The sequence below is a fragment of the Perognathus longimembris genome, chromosome 2 (genome assembly GCF_023159225.1).
Source record: "Perognathus longimembris pacificus isolate PPM17 chromosome 2, ASM2315922v1, whole genome shotgun sequence".
Classification (NCBI taxonomy): domain Eukaryota; kingdom Metazoa; phylum Chordata; class Mammalia; order Rodentia; family Heteromyidae; genus Perognathus; species Perognathus longimembris.
The window spans coordinates 29,846,948-29,863,941 of record NC_063162.1 but is presented as its reverse complement, the minus strand read 5'-3'; positions in this window follow the sequence as shown (position 1 = coordinate 29,863,941).

Below are 16,994 nucleotides of genomic sequence, written 5' to 3'. Positions count from 1 at the left end.
TAGAACACTTGCTCTTGCCTTTCTGATAATCACAAAGGGCAGTCAGCAACTTTCCATTAAAATTCTTATTTCCTCCATCAATAGGTTATTGTTCAGTCCCCTGCACTAATTCTCATAGTCTTAGGAAGGCTTAACAATCAATATTCTGGGGCTGTTGTGGTAAGGGTGTGGGTTACAACTTTAAGAAAGAATATGTCTGTTGGGAGAAATGGTAAAAATATGAACGCATAACAATCTCCCTCAACTTTCTGAAAGGTCACATTTACTTCAGGAGATGAAATTTCACTGAATGGATGAGGGGTGATGGGGAGTTGACACTGAAGAGCTTTAAAAAAAAAGTAAAGAAAGAAAAAAGTCTGATTGTCATAGCAACGGTCAGAAAAGATTTTGATGCAACTTTGGAATTACTTCACACCCAATTACATAGGACATCCACTTGGGATGAGAGATAAATGCTTCTGTGACCGAAAACATAGGAAAGAAAATCCACTTAACCGTTTTGGCCATTTATTAGAGAAGGGGAGAGTTATTTTCAAAAATGCAATTTCAGAATTCAAAAAGGACTATGGGAAAAAATATTTTCTCAGTGTAGTTTAGATTCTTCTAATAAAAAAGAGATGCCATAAGACTTCTCAAGAATAAGTTTTTTTTGGCAAAGAGAGGGATATTTAGGGCTAGTAAGATACTGTACATACATTAAAACCATTCCCTGGCCATCTGGAAGGGCCAGGCTAACCAAGCAGGTAAGCAAAAGCCTCTTTAAGAACTGACCCTTCCCTTTCTATGCTTCCTGGCTGGCATGAAGAATGGCAGTTCACCACAAAGCTCTTATGGCTTATCTAAATCTCTGTAGTTAGCCTGTGTCATTCTAGCTTTCAAGAAGAACATCCCATCAAAAACAGTTATTGATTTTTAGGATTTTTCCCCCCCCTACAACGACTTCTACTAGTTAAAGGGGAGGAAAGGCTAAAATGGAAGTTCCTACCATTGAACAGTTTTCCTCCACTGGCTCATAATCCTTTTCCTTTCTCTTTGTTTCTTTTTCCTCTAACATTAAAAAAAAATCACCATCTGTTAATAGTAATATTTTGAGTGTTTTGATATAGGGCTTTATTACATGGTCCAGACTGCCTGGAACTTACTATAAAGCCCAGACCAGCCTTGAACTCTTGATCCTAGTGCCTCAGCCTTCTGATGGCAGATGCCATCATACCCAAATTCAAAACATGTTTCACAAGTAGCTATCATTAAGCTCTACTTTTCTTTGTTTGTTTCTCAGGTGAAAAGGCTTTAATACTGTTTAGTTCATTCTCCTAATTATGCATATCAGAGCATGAAACACCTGAGGAGATTACATTTATCTGTATTCTCTACTCATTCAACTTATCTAGACTATTCCTAGCAGACAGCCTGCCTTTCAGATGTGTGGCCACAGGGAATATGCACTACTCTTTATGTACAATTCTTGACAAAAATGTTTAACCCGAATCTAATCACAAGGCAACATTTGGACAAATCCAGAATATTGGGCATTACACATAACAACTAGCTTTGGGTTTTCAAAAAAGCAGAACACAAAAGAAGCAAGGAATTCTTTCAGATGGAAAAGACTAAGGACAAGTTGTAGTGGCAAACACCTGTAATCCCAAGCAAGAGGATCAGGAGTTCAAAGCTGGTCTGAACAAGGGCTGGGGATATGGCCTAGTGGCAAGAGAGCTTGCCTCATATACATGAGGCCCTGGGTTCAATTCCCCAGCACCACATATACAGAAAACGGCCAGAAGTGGTGCTGTGGCTCAAGTGGCAGAGAGCTAGCTTGAGCAAAAGGAAGCCAGGGACAGTGCTCAGGCCCTGATTTCAAGGCCCAGGACTGGCCAAAAAAAAAAATCAAAGCTGGTCTGAACAAAACTAAAAAAAACAGAACTAGTGAATATGAACTGTGGCTGTATCTTCTAATTTAAAATACAAAAGGCATATATTACATTTTTGTGGTATCTAGAGAAATAAGGATGGTATGTTAGAGAACATTATTGACCTAATAATCATTTTCTTGTGATTGATTTTTTTTTTTTTTGGCATCTGGTATCTATCCCTGTCTTCAAGACATGAATTCTGAAGAATTTAGGAATTAAGAGATCATGCTTAAAGTGGTTTGGGAAATACTAACAAGTATGTATAGAGAATATACAACTGTTCAAGTTGTTCAAGTCTCTGCACTTTCCAAAACTTTAAGTAAGGTATTTTAGGAAACTAGAAAATTTCAAAGTTTCCTTGAAGTAATCTCCCTGCTGTATGCAGCCCTTAGAGCAGCCTTGGTACACGGCAGCCACTCATTAATGTGTATTTAAAAAAAGAAGGCAATGGGCTGGGAATGTGGCCTAGTGGTAGAGGAAGAGGAAGAAGGTAGAGAAGAAAGAGGAGGACAAGGAGGAGGAGGAGGAGGAGGAGGAGGCTCAACTCAAGGTCATAGGGGACAGTGAAAGCCAGAGAGGGCCAACATGGGGGTAGAGTGCCCCAAGGGTACTCAGGAACAAGGATCCTGTAGGGCAGTATTCTTCTAGCCATGTGTTTGGTGCTGGCAGCTGGGCAGAGTTTAGGGGCAAGAAGCCACATTTCGCCAGAATGCCTCAGCCAAGACCTGCCTTCTCACCATCTCATGGATTGGACATGGCTATAAAAATCTCTCGCTTTCTGAAGGGGATCAGTGTGTAGAACTATAGCTGCCCACAGAACCCACTGGTTCCCTCATCCCTGACATTCAGGAGAAAGTTCAGCATCCATAGACCCTCAGGGATCCTGAGATTATCAGCTCCACTTGACAAAAAGAAGCAAATGATGACACTGAGTCTCACCATGAGGCAAGAGCTGACCGCTCTCTTTGTTCTGTCTCCTGTCATGCCACCAAAGTGATAATCTTGTTGGTTGGAACTTGGGCTTTTGTACTCTACCTTAGCTTTTTCATTCAAGTCTACGGCTCTTCTACTTGAGCCAGAGGCACGCCATTTCTGACTTTTTGCTGGGTAATTGGAGATAAGAGTCTTTTGGACTTTTCTGCCCAGGGTAGCTTTGAACCAAGATCCTCAGATGTCAGCCTCCTTGAATAGCTAGGGTGACAGACATGAGCCACTAATACTCGACTGGCAACTCATTTTAAAACGATGTTTTTGGAAATTCTACCAATTGTAGACATTACCTAATTTCTGAAATCAGGAGTTGAGGAAATATATGTAGTAGGAAATATCCCAAAGATGAATAAAACAAAAATTTCCAGGAAAGTCAATGGAACAGTATACTGTCAGAGCCACAAAGGGAACTCCACATTTCTTTTCCTTCCTTCCTTCCTTCCTTCCTTCCTTCCTTCCTTCCTTCCTTCCTTCCTTCCTTCCTTCCTTCCTTCCTTCCTTCCTCTCTCCCTCCCTTCTCTTTCATTCTTTCAATCTGTCCCCAGGCATACTCCACAACCCCTTTTCCTCCAAAGCTCCCATCTCAGGGCTGAGGACTGAGTATCCGCACCCCATTTCCTGGTACATGGAGCCATGCTCCACTAATAGTGACTAGTTGAGATAGTTGAGAAAGAGGCTCAGAGCTGTTTAACCCTCTACCTTGTCCAGTGTAGACCTGAGGAGGAAGAGATCTTACCTCTCCCCATTGAAGGAGCCTAGCCGTGCTTTCTAAACAGAATTCACATAAGAAATAGCAGAACTTATTTGGAAAAACTTAGTCTTCCGCTGCCAACATAAGCAGGTCTTTTAGGGAGGAGGGAAGTGGTAAGCGCTCCAAGATCTTTGCTCTCATCAGGAGACAAGGCTCTCCGATTTCATAAAGGAATTTAGAGATCAGACTGACGCCTCAACAGTTGGAGTCAGCGCTGGGCTGAGTGGAGAGCAAGAAGAGGGCGGGCCGGGCACTCTTCTCTGGCCTGTGCAGCCTAGGGATTGTTTACCAAGGGATGAGATTGGCCTCTCTCTGGCTCACTGGGAAGGAATGTTTGGCAAGGAACTAGCCTCTGGTGGCAAGAGCAAATGGCTCCCTGAGGAGTTGCTTTGGGTTAGGAAGGGATCAGAGCTACCAACCTGCACAGATGGCACTGGGTGGAGCTGGAGGAGGGCAGCTGTTGATTTCTCCAGGTAAATCATACATTGAAAGTGGAGAAAAGGGTTTAGAAAATATATCAAAACAAACAAAAGGAATGTTTGGTTTGCTTTTTTGTCTTCTGACTAAACCACTTAGCTCAGCGCCTTGCCCAGGTCCTTTCACAACCCTATTTAGGGGGTGCTGAGATGATACTTGGTGAACCATTCTGCTGATATCCACACTTGAGTGAGGTGGAGGAAGATGTTTTTCCTTATTTGGTGGCTCTGGAGCCACAACCTCTGCTCATCTCACTCTTCAGCAGCAGAAGGCCCTGCAGTGGACCATGGAGCAGCCCCAGCCACCAGCATTTCTTTATCTCAGTTTTGGCTGTGGAATTCCAGGGCCCACCCAGGGCTCCGGATGTACTTCACTCCAGGGCTCCCCAGGGGATGACAAGCAGATAACATAGCTTACATGCCTTTTCTTTTCCCTGCATACCAATCAGACCAGCACTGAAAAGGAAGCAACCACAAACCAAGAGAGATGCTTTATTTTTATACAGACATTGTTCAGACTTCTGCACTAAGCTTAACATTTCGCCAAAGTACTTTCCTATGTGGCTTCAGTTAATCTCTTCAGTCATTCTGGTATTTTTTTTCCCACAAATGAAGAAATGAATAGGTATAGATAGAGATGATCAAAAAGTCACCTCGAAAAGTCCATGTGGAGGGCAGGGGAGGAAGGAGGGTGAATAGCAAAGTCAAGTCTGGCTCCAGACCCATGCACCTTTCTTGTAGTTGTTCAGTGCGGTCATAACCTAGCAAGACCCTGTCGGAAACATGAATCAGGAAGCTTTACCAAGTTCTAACATGACTTACTCCAAGACAATCTTTCAGGCAGGGTATGTAATGGTACATTTCTGCTGCTCATCGGTATTACCACGTTCACAACCACAGCTCATTTGCAAATTGCAAAGAATCTACAAGAAAGTAAAGAACAGACTTGCTGAGTGTATTGTTATATAGTAAATTTACGAGAAGCCACATGTTGAAGGATCGAATCTTGGAGTTTTTATTAGAGCATTAGCTGTCTGAAGGCAGCCAGTTGCTACAAAGGCCTGCAGCCTGCAAATACCATTAACACTGTCAGGAAACAGACTGGAGAGGAAAGATAGAATGAAAACAATACCAACAAACCAACTCAGCTACAATGGAGAGCTAACTTGGGATGCCACAGTAACTGGAAATGAGCCAGGAGATAGGACACAAGATGCAAACAAACATGGAGACATGTGGCATGGTATAATGGCACCTGAGTTGGCCTGCCCCTAAATAGGGTCAGGTCAGGGGGCTGGGTCACAGGAAGCTCTCAGTCCCAGGCACTTGACTGACAGTTTCAGTAACCTATAGGCCAAATGCCTATTGGCCACATTACCAGCCCATTGCCTTCTTTTTTTAAAATATACATTAATGAGTGTGCCAAGGCTGCTCTAAGGGCTGCATACAGCAGGGAGAGGGATAGAGGTGTATCTCTTACTTGAAGGAACTTAACTTTTAAAAGTTTCTAGTTTACTTAAATGTCTTATTTAAAGTTTTGGAAAGTGCAGAGACTTGGCCAACTTGAATTCTTGAACAACACTGAATTCTAAGGAATTCAGGAACATCCATCAAGACAAGAGTCACCATGTGGCTAATGATGGCACTGGCCAAATCTGACCTCCTTATACAATATTAGTGCACAAATGGCTATAAAATATGAAACAAAGTAGCCGGGTGCTGCAGGCTCATGCTTATAATCCTAGCTACTCAGGAAGCTGAGATCTGAGGATCAAGGCCCCAAGCCAGCCTGAGCAAGACAGTCTGTGAGACTCTTATCTCCAATAAACTATCAGAAAAAGCCAGAAGTGGTGCTGTGGCTCAAATGGTAGAGAGCTAGCCTTGAACACACCTATACTCCCAGGTATTTGGGAGATCCAATGGTCAAAGCCAGCCCAGGTAAAAAGTTAGTTTGAGACCAATTTTTAGCAAGTAAATTTAGCATGGTGTGGTACATGTAATTCTAGTTTCTTGGAAAGCACAAACATGAGGGATGTTGGTATGAGGCCTAACCCCAGACCCAAACTAAGGCCCTTTCTAAAAATAAGTAAAGCAAAAGGTCTAGAGGCATGGCTCAAGTAGTAGAGGGGCAGCCTAGCAAGCACAACAGCCTGAGTTCATACCTTAGTATTGAAAAATAAAAACAATCAAGCAAACAAAAACAACTGCAAAAGAAAGGAAATGCCCAGCTACATGCTCTTTATAAGACATGTGCATACACCAAAACAATATTGGCTGGTTGAAAATAGAGATGGGCAAACATTGCATGTGTATGCTTCCAAGTATGCACAAAGGACAATATACTCTGTGTGTGTGTGTGTGTGTGTGTGTGTGTGTGTGTGTGTGTGTGTGTGTGTAGACTGGGGCTTGAGTTTGGGGCCTGTGTGCTATTTCTTGGCTTCTTTGCTCTAGGCTGGCACTCTACCGCTTGAGATACATCTCTACTTTCAGCTTTTTGCTGGTAATAGAATGTAAGAATCTCTAAGACTTTTCTGCCCAGACTGGCCTCAAATCTCAATCCTCATAACTCAACCTCCTGCATAGCTTGAATTACAGGTGTGAGCCACCAGCATCCAGTTTATTATTACTGTCCTTATTACAATTCTCAACCAAAAGCACCAAATGATTGAATGAGACTAGAAACCCATAATCTCCCAAGGTCATGCTAATTAATAATTTTTGTAAAATAAATAACATAACATTGAATTATTAACTATCAAATCTGTGCAGTCAAAAGAAGTAAATAAAGTAAAAAGTACTGTTTTGGCAACAGGAACTTGCTGTCTCTTCCACTGGATAATTTGGCTGGCTGCAGTTTATTTAAAGCAGAGAGCTTAAGCTCAGACCTTCAGATTGGAAAGACTGAGAGTATTTTGGGGAGGAGTTATTTATGCTCCATGGTATTTTACGTCAGGGAAGCATTACAACAAATAGACCGTGAACATCATACCACATCCTAAGGAAAAACAAAAAAGCCACAGAAGGTTCTTGGAGCATCTCTTCAGGAAATCCTCAAGCACTTCAGGCTCTTGCCAGTTAGGATAATGTGTTCATAAATTTCCTCTAACAAACTCTGTCCAGAATCAGAAAAATGACAAATCAATCAAATTTGAAGGGATTGATCGCTAAGCCATTCCAGGATGATGGGCCTGAATCCAGGAAAGGAATCTATGCCAACACATGAACCCTTGCTTGCCAAAAACGAAAATAAAGACCAAAGGAAAGTAGTATGTACTTCATTTCCACTGAAACCCTCCACACTAGGCGAAAGACTGAAAGGATGGCTTAGAGGGCTGCACAGCTGAGATGCAATTTCCAGCAAAAAACAAGGCCCCAGGCACTCATTTCTTAAGAAAATCCCATATTTCTTGACAAGGATTAGGTTAGTGGAGGAGAGGGACCAGAGAGTCAATGGCAAGCAGTGAACAGGGCACCTGGACTTCTAAAATATATCTTTCTAGGGGACAGACTTTGAGTCAATATTTTTTTAATCCCCAAAGTAGTTAGTGATAATCAAATAATTTACTTATTGTGAGAAGTGTTTATTATACACTATGAATTAGGAATTCTGAATAAGCTGTTTACCAAGGGCATGTGTACGGGGAGGGGGTGCTGGTACTAGAACTTGAACTCATGGACTGGGTACTTCCCCTTAGCTTCTTCTTTGCTCAAGGCTGGTGCTCTACTACTTGAGCCACAGCTCTACTTCTGGCTTCTTGGTGGTTAAGTGGAAATAAGAGTCTCGTGGACTTTCCAGCCAAGGCTGGCTTTAAATTGCAATCCTCAGATCTCAGCCTCTTGAGTGTCTTAGATTACAAGCTTGAGCCACCAGTGCTGGGTGACAAAGAGAGAACTTTTGTCAGTAGGATTCCTGTACTTGAGAAGAGCTATTATTTGATGTAGTTGAACTCTTTCATATCTTATATTCTGTGTCCAGATCAATACCTCCAAACTTCTTGGAAATAGAGTGATTATACTTTGCTACTTGGCCATTGCTAGCAAGTAGAACACACACACACACACACACACACACACACACACACACACACACACACCTGTATATATAATCAGGTATTAACCTTGTGTGGCTTTGCCCCCCACCTCTCTCTCTCTCTCTCTCTCTCTCTCTCTCTCTCTCTCTCTCTCTCTCTCTCTCTCTCTCTCTCTCTCTCTCTCCCCCCTCTCCCCCCCTCCCCGCCCCTCTGCCCATTGCATTCTCCTTTATTTTCCTCCCTGTCTGGTGAGTCTAGTTGTTTGCCTCTGTTTGGGAGGAGGAAGGTGTTTTCTCTCTGTCTTTCTCTCACTGTGACTCAGTGTATGTCTCCATCTCACTGGCTGCTGCCTGCCCTCTCTTTCTTCTCTCTGCCTCCCTCCTCCTTTCTCCTGCATTCTGCTTTGGCTGTGGACTGCTGCCTGCTGCTGCTCAGATTCATTTTCTATTGATGGAATGAACATTAAGGAGGCCCAAATATGGTAATGGGTTTCAGTTGGGGCTGAGATTTCAGCAAGCAGACAGTGTTTGCATCTTGCACTGTTCTAGGGAAACATGAGGTTGTCAACAACCCTGGACCACCTTAAATCTGGACACTTAAGGTCAGGAAGAGACAATGATGTAGCCCAAACCCTGTTTAGAAAAGGCAACAGGAGCTTTCTGCTGGCAGCTGTCACTTGTCACAATACAGTCAATTTCCATCCCACAGCAATTTGCATTCATGACCCTGTTATGATCCCTTTCCTAAGCCCTGCGTGGGGAGGAAACCATCTTGTTTAGCATCATTTAGGTAATTAGAGGAAAGCCACTGGATAAAGAAAGATCAGGTACAACAATGGAACTACTGAAAGATATTTTCTTTTCCTTTTGAATGTACCCTCCTTTTAAAAGAATGTTCAAAGAAATTGCCACATCAAAGTTCTAAAATGTCAAGAATGCCTATTATTTCCTGCTGTAACTATAGCCAAGAACCTTCTAGAACATGGAGATATCTTATTCCTTAAAGTAAAGGATAAAAGCTAATATATTTGCCTGAGAATTTTACCTCCCTGAGAAGTAATTTTTTTTCCCCCAGGTGCTCCTTGAAGTAAAAAGCCTGGCTGGAAAAAAAAAGTTCAACCAACCTTTAGGGAAATTAATATTTTTATTAAAAACTTTTGATGAGCCAATCATTTCTCTAGGGCATTTTCAGGAATTCGCCTTTATTGCATGCTTTTAGAATGTATAGAAGATCTTCAAAATGGACCACACTGACTTCAACTACAGCAGAGAGCAGCAGCTGAAAATTAGGGTACAGCTCCATTTTCCTACATTCATTTTTGTAATTTTCTAAAAGAGGGGAGTCCAAGCCTAACTAATAGACAATATAAACAAATTCTTGAAAGGGGTGGAGTGGTGTCAGGAGCAGGGGATAGACAATGAAGAAAAGCAGCAGGGGAGAGTGTAGTAACAAATTCAGTGTATATCCTACCAAATTAAGAAAAGTGAGGGAAGGGTTGGTTGGGAGGGATGGGTGAAAATGTTAAAAGAGGTGACATTGATCAAGATGCATTCTAATCTTAAACCACATTGTTGAATGGCAAGTCCCTTGTACAACTACTTAAAGAAAATAAAAATATTAAAATTAAAAAACAGATAATACAACTTGCCTATACATGCAGTTTACCCTCCCCAAATGAACATAATGTCTTAATTTTATAGAAGTAACATAAAGGTGAGGCATTTATCATTAAAATAGTATAAACAAGTATTTCCCAGGACACCACAATACTAAAAGGTTGTAATGAAAGTCAGTGGTTTGGATCTTACAATGAATAAGTTTGGAGTTGTGAGATTTTTTTTCAGTCTGATGGACTGCATGCCCAATGCTTGGTGTTTGAGTTTGAGTTTCCTGTCTTACTCAACAGACCATGGTACCTGCCATCGTCTACCTAGTAAAGTTACCCACCAACAAGAGAATGTGACTGCACTGTCCCTGTGGGAGCCGAGGGAGGAGTGGGAGCAAGGCAGAGAGGTGGAGCTCTTAGGAAAGATGATCTGCTGATGAAATGGATGGCAGGGGGGTCTCTGAAGAACTCCTGCCAAATGCCACACTGAAGGCCATGGATATAGGCTAGCATGAACTGGCAAATTAGTAACACAAGAGATGACCTACATAAGTTAAAGACAAATCTGCCCATTCTTCCTCCCCCTTCACACAACCCAACACAGTGAAGGGACAAGAGCATTGGAGACATGAGAGAAAAGGTGTGCAGAGCTTTGACCCATGTAAGAGACTAAAGTTTTATATTGTACTAAACTGCATTTTAATACCTGAAAAAAATAAAGAGAAGGTTGTATAGTTTGCTTAAGATGTTGGTAAAGAATAAAGGGAAAAGTACCATGGCTCATGCCTATAATCTTAGCTACTTGGGAGGCTGAGATATAGAGAACTGTGGATTGAGGCCAGGCCAGGCAAAATGTGCACAAGATTTCTTCTTGACCAATACGCCACATGCCTGTCATCCTACGTTTGTATAGTACTAAGGTTTGAGCCAAAGCCTCATGCTTCATAGGCTAGAACCCTACCACTTGAGCTAGCTATCCCTCTAGCTTTGCTATTTGCTGGTTATTTCAGAGATGGAGTCCCCCAGACTTTGCTGATGGGACTGGTTTCAAACCATAATCCTCCAGAACTCAGACTCTTGAGTTGCTAAGATCAAAAGACACATAGGAATAATATTGGGAAATACATGAGAATCATAAACAATTCACATTTTAGAATCCACAAATAAAGCTCTATGGCAACATACACTCTTTTATTTCGGTATTAACTCTGGTGACTTTTGAACCCTAATGGCAGACTTGAATATTTGCTACAGAGACCATATGACACAACTTAAAATATAGCTGGCCTTCTACATCTTTAGCTTCCATATCTGAAGATAAACTCCCCCAAGTGGAAAACATAGGGAAAAAATTGTGTTAGTGTTGATCATGTACAGAATTTTTTTTCTTGTCATGAATCCCACAATGGTACAGTAAAACAACTTTACACAGCATTTACATTGCATTAGCTATTGCAAGTACTCTAGGGATGGCTTGAACTATGGGGGAAGATGTACATAGGTTATATGCCAGTGTTATGATATTGTAGGTAAGGCTGAACACTTTGGATTACGGAGTTCACACAGGGTTCTGGGATGAAAATGATGCCTCCTCAGAGAGTGAAGAACATATTTAAATCCTTCACAGAAAACTTTCTCTGCTACCTGTCTTAGGCACAGACAACTCTTCAGCTTACTATGAGTACACAAGAGAGGTCTAGAAGAAACGACAAGGAGGCCTTGTCCAGCCAGGCCATGGATTGTGAGATCATTAAATCCTGTTTTAAATGGATAAGTTTAAAGATAGTTTGCTATGCACTAATAGCTAACCATTTTTAGATACCTTATTTTCTTTTTTTTCTTTTTTTCTTTTTTTTTTTTTTTTTGGCCAGTCCTGGGCCTTGGACTCAGGGCCTGAGCACTGTCCCTGGCTTCTTCCCGCTCAAGGCTAGCACTCTGCCACTTGAGCCACAGCGCCGCTTCTGGCCGTTTTCTGTATATGTGGTGCTGGGGAATCGAACCTAGGGCCTCGTGTATCCGAGGCAGGCACTCTTGCCACTAGGCTATATCCCCAGCCGATACCTTATTTTCTTGACTTCTAATTAAATGAAAAATATTCTTTTATAGGGAGCCAAAACAAAACATGTCGGGCTGGGAATATGGCCTAGTGGCAAGAGTGCTTGCCTCATATACATGAAGCCCTGGGTTCGATTCCCGAGCACCACATATATAGAAAACGGCCAGAAGTAGTGCTGTGGCTCAAGTGGCAGAGTGGTAGCCTTGAGCAAAAAGAAGCCAGGGACAGTGCTCAGGCCCTGAGTCTAAGGCCCAGGACTGGCAACAAAACAAAACAAAACAAAACAAAACAAAACAAAAAAACATGTCTTTTTGTTGTTTGTTCATCTTATGTGCTGGTCTTTGGATTTGAACTTGGGGTTCACTCAGCTGTTGCTTGCTTTGCTGGTCCCCTACCACTGGAGCCACACCTCCATCACAAAATATGACAGTTCTGAAAAAGAAAAGAAAATCATTCCTAAAACACTGAGCATCTGAGGATCAAATGTAAACTTTTGTTCATGTGAATAGTTACAGGTTTTCAGGTAACTACTTTTAATAAAAAGCAGTTCATTGACCCAAAACTCTTCATGAAGCATGTTAAATGCCTCGGTTTACACTGAACTTCATTCTACATGCCAATTTTCTGAATTTCATGCCAACTAGGAGCCTTAGAATTTGACAGGATCAACTGACCTAGCTCACCCATTCTTTGCACACTGGTGGCAGAATTGAGCTGCTCCGAAATGAACCAGGTTTGTTTTCTGAGCATTGCTACAGTTAGCTGACTTCCTGTGCAGAAGACACAGGTGTTGACTAACCACAGACATGTGAAGGCTGACAATGAGAGCTGAGCCCCATGAGGTCTGAGAAGACCTGGGATCAAACCTTCCCACTTAACCTGAAGCACCTGCCTCCACCACAGCAACTAAGTTCCCACAAAATACCAGGGGAAATGACTGAGTTAAGAGAAGATCCATGTTTCCATCTGGTACTACCTTATACATCTTCTCTCCATGCAACAGGTTTAATGATATTTAGCATGTCCTTTATTCAGACAGTGAAGGCTAACCATGGGCCAAGTAATGCTCTGGGGACTGAGCTGTGAACAAAATCAAGTCTTGGCTGTCATGGGAGAGATAGAATTCTATGATGGAAGGAGCCAAAAAAGAAACATATAAATAAGTAAATCCTATATACTATATGGTGGACTTATCCACCATATAGTATATAGTAAAATAAAGCTGAGTAAGAACTTGTGGTGTGGTCCAAGGTGCCTCTTTTCACTGATGGTGGGTGGGTCTTAGTCTGTGTGGGGCTTTCTTTGAGTGCCAAGAGGCTTAGAGAGCCAATTAATGTTTGAATGCTATGTTGTTTCTGTATTGTAACTCAGTCAGGAGCCGGAAACATCTCAATTACACCAGAAATAAGTTGTTGAAAAGAAGAGATCCTTATTTGTCCCTAAGGATTTTCATCAGTGATAGAACTGATACCCCATGCTATTAGGGAAATTCCTATGGACCGAAGAGGTTTTGAAATATCTATTTCCCATTGGTGCCAAGGTGAGAGATAGAGATACTGGCTTAAAATAACCTTCCCAGGACCAAGCAACTTAATGGTACACTTAACCTCGCTGTGACCCATTTCCCACATCTGTACAATAAACCATCAAGGGCAGTTTCCAGCCTACCTAACAAACATGAGATCATGCATTGAAATCACAGTACAACAACAACAACCTAACATAGATCCAGATCTGTACAATGACTACTGAATTATAGCCCACAGTCTTCTGAGTTCTAAAATTTTAAGAGTTAAAATAATGGCATGTGATTGTGTTAATATAAATAAAAGAAACAAGGGATTTTTTTTTTTTAGCTATTTGGAAATCCCCCATAACAACTATGACTAGAAATAGAACTCAGATTTATAGCCCAAGATAATCTTTGCTATCTCTTCAAACATTCACAAGTTTCTTTCTGGCTTACTGTTATATTCTATTGTGCGTTAGGCCAAATCTATTCTATTGTGATTAAATAAGAGCAAAGTTGAGTACCTTAAAAAAGTAAGTAAACTCATAAACTTAGGCTAGCAAAGATTGATACTACAACTGCCAAGAATACAATACATGACTCAGGTGACAAACGGGTAATGAGCAAGGGCGTCTTTGTCTAGGACAAAGTGGGCTTGTGAGATACATGGGATCTCCCAAAGCCAAGGGCATACAGGGCAGCAGGCCTGAAGGGGTTCACACCAGGGTCTGAATCCAATCACCAGGAAACAACTCAGCCCCTCCTGCCAATTACCCAGGCACATGGTCTCTTATCTCTGCCTCTCTCTGCATATCTACTTCCCTCATGATGAGGGCATGTGAGCTGGGCAGATTCACAGAATTAAAAAAAACACACATGCTCCAGGCAGACCTGGAATCTTGAGAGTTAGTCACTAAGGGTGCTTGCTATAAGAGTTTGCTGCTCTTTGAAAATCACAAACAAAGGCAAGCAAAACAAAACAACCCCACCCCCACCCCCAACAAAACATTGGATAAGAAGAAATAGAATTGATTTTTTTTTTTTTTTTGCCAGTCCTGGGGCTTGGACTCAGGGCTTGAGCACTGTCCCTGGCTTCTTTTTGCTCAAGGCTAACATTCTACCACCTGAGCCACGATGCTACTTCTGGTCTTTTCTGTTTATATGGTGCTAAGGAATCGAACCCAGAGCTTCATGCATACAAGGCAAGCACTCTATGGCTAAGCCACATTCCCTGGTCCCTGGAATTGATTTAAAATTGTCAACTCCCTGAAAGATCCAAACCAGGCTTGAATAGTCCCATTCCCTCAATTCACCATGTTTCTGAAGACACTTGATCTAATCATGCAAAAGATCAGCTAGGAATAATAAATACTAGCTGACCACATTCAGTCTCAAGAGCTAGCTTTCCATCAAGAAAAAGTGGACCTTCCCTAGTACTCAGACACCTTTGATTTTATTTTTTTAATAATAAATTCCAGGAGCTGGGGATATGGCCTAGTGGCAAGAATGCTTGCCTCTTATACATGAAGCCCTGGGTTCAATTCCCCAGTACCACATATACAGAAAATGGCCAGAAGTGGCGCTGTGGCAGAGTGCTAGCCTTGAGCAAAAAGAAGCCAGGGACAGTGCTCAGGCCCTGAGTCCAAGGCCCAGGACTGGCCAAAAATAAAAATAAAAAATAATAAATTCCAGATCTCACAATCATCTGCCCCCAAAGTTGAAGACCCAGGTCCTAGTTTCAGGCTTTGGTAAGAATTTCTCCTGAAGCTTTTTCCTGCAGCCACTTGGTGAAAAGCACAGAATCCTTTCCCTACTGGCTGCTTTGAAAGAGGATGAGATCAGGCACCTTTGTGCATGAGCTGTGTAATCTTGCCTGGGTAGATTCATCTCTCTGAACTTGTCTCATTCTAGATGGCTAGTTTGCTTTTCAAGTTGTCACTTTTGCTAGTTTACCTCTTCAAAGCAATGTTACACACCTATCACATTTTGTCCTATGTCAGCTACCATTGTAAATGCAGTGGTTTGGGATTCTTTTTTGGAGGGAGGTGCTAAAAATGTTCATTAGAGGGCATGGTGGCTCACGCTTGTAATCCTAGTGATGTGGGAGGCAGAAGCATGAAGATCTTGGTTTGAGTGCAGGCAAGTGAGACCTTTACTCAAAAACAAAGTAAAAGCAAAAGGACTGAGTGAATGGGTAACGTGTTCAATCTTTAGAACCACCAAAAGAAGAAAGGTTGTCTTTTTTTTTTCTTTTTGCAAAAATATTATTAATAATTTACTGAAAATTGACTCTGGGTAAGATATTGAGTATGGTTATCATGATGGGCTGGGGATGGAGACATGGAATAATCTTTTCCTTAAGGAAAGTCCAATTCAGTGTGGGGGTCAGACAGGTACACAAGCTGCAAACTCACCTGGCAGGGTTTTTCCTGCTTCTTCCTATAATCTCTGACTTTGGGGAAATTGTTTCAGTAATAGAAATTGTCAAGTGCAGAGCTGTTTTCTGGGTGCACAATTCTGCTTCCTAGTGGTCTACAGAGCATGTGCCCATTGCACACCCTTCTGTCCTAAAAGAGATGGGTCCTGGATTCCAAGAAGTTAGGCAGCCGTTTCTGCCAAGGTGCAGTCCATTGCCTTGAGATCCTGAGTGGATCAACAAGAGGCAGGCCTGCCCTGTGTAGCCTCTTGCTCCACCTCCTCTCTCCTGTACCACTGAAAGGATTGACGCCTCCCCTGCATTCACTCAGGGCTGTGCCTGTGGACACCCTTTGTCCTCACCTCCTGCAGCTCTGGCTAGTTCTTGCTGATCTTCCAGGGTAGTTGCAAGGAACATTGGGTTTGGTTCTGTGGATGTAGGAAGAGGTGGCAGCCCTGTAAGGAGATGGGGGTGGAGGGAAGGAAAGATGGACTTCCATTGTTTCCCCCCAAATTCTAAAAAACATACACTTTCTGTCTATAGAAAGATTTGCTTTCTGCTTATAATATCCACCCCAGTGTAGCCTGGGTGAGGGGTTTTCCCCTCTGAATAAAACTTTGGTCCTGTGAAATAATGGTTCTGGCTTTATCAAGCGAGAGGTACCGGTGCTGTCTGTGTTCTGGGTAATTGGAATAATCTGGTATAATCTGACAATGATGGATACTGACTTTCCTTGATCTCTCCCCCTTCCCAAGGGACAGAGAGGAGGTAGGGAGGAGTGGAAAATTCCATCAGTCTCCTAACAATGAAATATAGTGCTGATGTTGATTCAAGCAATATTATTATGGAGAGGTTCAAGGAAGTATTAATCTTAAGACATTGTGGAAGATGTTAGCAATCTATTGAATCTGCATGTTGATGACGGTCTGTGATTTCTAGAGAAATTGCTTGAGCTACACCTTGCTATATACGAGGAACAGTGTGTACCCAGTGTAACTGCTTTATTCATCCCTACTTCCCCCCCAACTTAGACTTTGAGCCACTTGATGGCAAAAAAAAAACCAACCCTACCCTATCACCACAACCAACCAAGGCCAAGCTACCTCCTCACTTCACCAACCACCACACTATATCTGGTTGGTTGTGGGGTTTTTTGTGTTTGTTTTTTTGTGTGTTTTTTTGGCAAAGGGAAGGAATTGTAACTTAGGTTCAGCATCCCTCCCCTCTCTAAGCCATCAAGGTTAC